We start from the raw sequence: 3,668 nt of genomic DNA on the forward strand, positions 1-3,668 counted from the left end.
ACACAAATTACAAAAGGGACCAGTAAACTAGGAGGGAGGTAATAGTACGAGTAGCGCAATACACGATATAGAGGACTAATACAAATTTAGAAACGGGGTAAGAAGTTACAAGGCTGTGCGACAGACTTTGTACACTACATGAGTAATACAAAATATAATTCCCATTGGACAACACTTTCACCAACAAGTACACACTTAAAGCCTAATTAATATATATATATATATAATATACATATACATACATACATATATATAGGACTAAGCTATTTTGTTACTTTACTATTGGCCTCCTATTAAGGCATGATATATGTCCGATGAAGACGGCCCGAACCCGCACAAGCGCCCCGGTCCAGATCCCCGCCGTCGCTCCCGGATCCCGGCGCCCTCCTGGCTCCCATCTCGCATCGCCCCTGCAACTCAACTCCGGCGGCCCTCCCTCCATCCCGCACCACCCCTGGCCACCCTCCACCTCGCACCACCTTGCCACTGGCCTACCCTCCCTGCACTGCCCCCTGGCCACCACGGCACCCAGGTCGTTCACCGCCGGCACCACAGTCCGTTCACCGCTGACACACGAGGCCGTTCAACGACGCAATGAGGTCTGGCCTTTCCCCTGCCTCTTTTTATGTACCATTTTCTGAAAATATCACACTTTCAACTGCCTCAAAGAGTTCAGAAATCTAAACAAACAAAAGCTGAAACTAAAGTTCAGGAACTGTTTCCTTCAAAAATTGAACTGTTGTAAAGATTGTAAATTGAAGTGTTTGTTCTTCTAGGTACTGGCACTACAAAATACAAACACACTCAGTTTCAATTAATTATTTTAGTTCAGTTAAATTTCTTGTTTTAGTTCAGTTCAATTCTTATCTTAAGTTTCAGCTAGGTTCAATTCTTATTTTACGCTTCAGTTCAGTCCAAGCTTCGGCAGATGACGGCCGCGCCAATTCTGTAGTGGCAACAGGAGGGTCAAGTCGCTGTGGTTGGAGGACGGCGCCCTGCTGCTGCTCTGAATTAGATACAAGCGCCGCATCGAGCGGCTGTCCTCTACAGTGACACACGAATAGCTACTGCTGCATCAGTACGTGCATCAGTACGTGTGTGCTGCCGCATCAGTACTGAAACTCTACCTCGAACGAGCCCATGCGGGAACCGTGGCCTCCATCGCGTTTGGTCGTCTCCGTCCTCGTTATCTTCTGTATAGTGTGTTGTCGACCCCTTCGTTTCAAGCCCGTTTCTGGCCGACCACATACTGCTTGAACTGATGAGCTTGAACTACGTGTGCTGCTAGCCATTTTGTATTACTTGAACGGCCGCCCTTGCATCATCAAAATCTTGATTTACTGGGCAAGGCATGTCAGGTGGGGTAGTTGGAAGGGTGGGGAAGCTCGTTGCCTTGCCGTGGTTCTAGCGGGAGACGGGTGGGCTGGTGTACACAGAGGATAGAGGCCTTGGCCCTGTACGTCCAGGTTTGTATCGATACTCCGGCCAACTCCATTGATCTTCTCAGTAAATGCTCCACTGGTAACTCCATTCAAAATTTTGTCAAGTTTGATTGCCATGCTCTAGCCTCACATCACATTTTGTTCCAGTTCTGCTCATACTATAAGTTTGTTAAAACCTACCTAATATATAGCTAATTCAACATCCGTCATTTCTGTTGTATTTGTGTGCCCACACCCGCATATGTTTGTACAAAAAAGAAAATGAATGTTAGAGTGGGTGATTAAACAACTCAATGTTCTTCTGTTATTCGAGTAGGCACCTGAAAAAAAAAAGTTCACCTTGGTTAGATGAACCAAATGGGCTGTGTAGTTCTTCTGTTATTTGACGAGGCACCTGAAAAAAACTAAGCAGAATAAATAAGATGGCAGTAACAACCGGGTTGACTTTTTGTAATTTTCTGTGTATGATTGCAGTACTTTTTGTAAGAAAACACATGGTACTTTGTAAAAAAACACTCCGAATCTATTTGGACTGATCGTCCGACTTCTTTCATATAGAAGGTTCAAAAAGTTTTGCTCCTGAAATTGCACATATTTAGAGTATGCGAATATATTATGCATTTCTTAATTTTGCTCTTGTGTAACAGTTCAACATGTCTTATGTCATCAATTCATAATGAAAAAAGAAGGAATAGTTCAAAACGTGTGTGTTAAAAACAGAACAGTATAGATAAACTTCCGTATCAGTTCGATGGAATAAATCACATCAGTTCTGACTCGGATCGGCTGTTGCCTACAATGCATTGAAAATAAAATTTTCAATCAAATCAATCTAGTTGTTCTATATTGGCTTAAAGTTTTCATATCTTTTATCTTACCGATGATGCTTTGAACTGAACAAGAGCGCTGGGTAATAAGTGTGCCTTTGGTTTAATACTAAAAGATCTGTTCGCTGACTTATAGTAGCAAAATCTCATGGAAGTGTGTGCTGGTGGCTTCAATTAATTTTACGCTTGCATACAGGATGGTGGCAGTGGTGGCGCAGAATTGGAGAAAGAAAAAGAGGAAAGCCGCCCAAAAAACTAACATTTTTTCATGTTTCTCTCTAGCTGAAATAAAGCAAGACTGATGTACTACACTTCATCTCTCTGCACAGCAGGTTCATGTACATTGACGACGTCGCCATGCGTGCACGCTCCAACCTGTCCCGTGTCGCAGCCCCACCACTCGTTGACGATGCACTCCAACCCCGAGGACCTCCATGATGGAGGTCGCCTCGCAGCCTAGAGGCGAGGTAACTCATCTTCCTTGTGCGTCCTTCGCCCACTGTGCGCCCTGCTTCCCTCGACCTCCTTACTCTCAGGCATGCTAGCCCAACTTTTATTTTGATTTTCAGTCCAACTTGTGTGTTCTTTTCAGTGCATTATGCTTTAAATGTGCTGAGTCATGAGGCAAAAGATACATTTTAGTTTTGCTTTGCTGCAAGGGCATTCCTAAAACTTAACTTCTGTCTAAACCTATAACCATACATTTCGAAAACAGATGCTACTTTACTTTGCATGGATCCTGAATCACATTTCACTAAAAATGTAATAGTGAAACTACACTGAATAATTATATTGTATTTTTTAGCATTCTTGCAATGCTATTAACAACATCTTTTTGTGCAGTGTTTGTTGGTTTCTCTTGCATTTACGGACATCTTGGGATTGCTAGGTGCAGAATCAAGAAGCCCAATCATCATTAGGGATGAAAAAAAGAGAGAAGCACGGGAAGAGGTACTAGTAGAAGAGGAAGAAGTAATGTGAAAAATGAGATAAATGTGAGAATAGCAAGTAGTAAAGCTTGAGAGGGATTCAGATTTTGTTTTCACATTCTTGTTGTACACGTACCTTTGGTCTGTAGATGCACCGTAATGGATCTAGGAAGTATGAATGGTTAATACATCAATGGTGCACTATGCATCTTTGGCAGGTTTTTATGCATTTTTAAATGGTTGTGGAGCAATTCAATGGTGCGCTATGTACTGAAGTATACACTGTTTATATGTTCTTGTACATCGGCTCATCAAGGATGTACCATACTGAAATCTGGAGCAGTCTGGCAAAAAGTATTTACATCCGTTCAAACTCAAGAATACGACAAGTTCAGAGAAAACAAAAGTTTGCAGATGAGAAATAGGGGATGATCATTCATATGTCTAAAAAATAATTGAGCTTATATACA

General features: G+C 42.3%; 1 long non-coding RNA gene across 3 annotated transcripts; it reads left to right on the forward strand.

Annotated features, from left to right (window-relative positions):
* Nucleotides 1-298: 298 nt before the first annotated feature.
* On the forward strand, nt 299-3,449 carry LOC125522651. 3 transcript variants are annotated; one of them, XR_007289870.1, is made up of 4 exons: nt 299-599; nt 1,359-1,466; nt 2,466-2,736; nt 3,113-3,449. It is a non-coding gene; the product is annotated as an uncharacterized LOC125522651 (long non-coding RNA). The 3 variants fall into 3 exon arrangements; XR_007289871.1 differs by having other exon boundaries at nt 1,359-2,736; XR_007289869.1 differs by lacking the exon at nt 1,359-1,466 and having other exon boundaries at nt 300-599.
* Nucleotides 3,450-3,668: the final 219 nt, after the last annotated feature.

This window comes from Triticum urartu, chromosome 7, assembly GCF_003073215.2.
Source record: "Triticum urartu cultivar G1812 chromosome 7, Tu2.1, whole genome shotgun sequence".
Taxonomy (NCBI): Eukaryota; Viridiplantae; Streptophyta; class Magnoliopsida; order Poales; family Poaceae; genus Triticum; species Triticum urartu.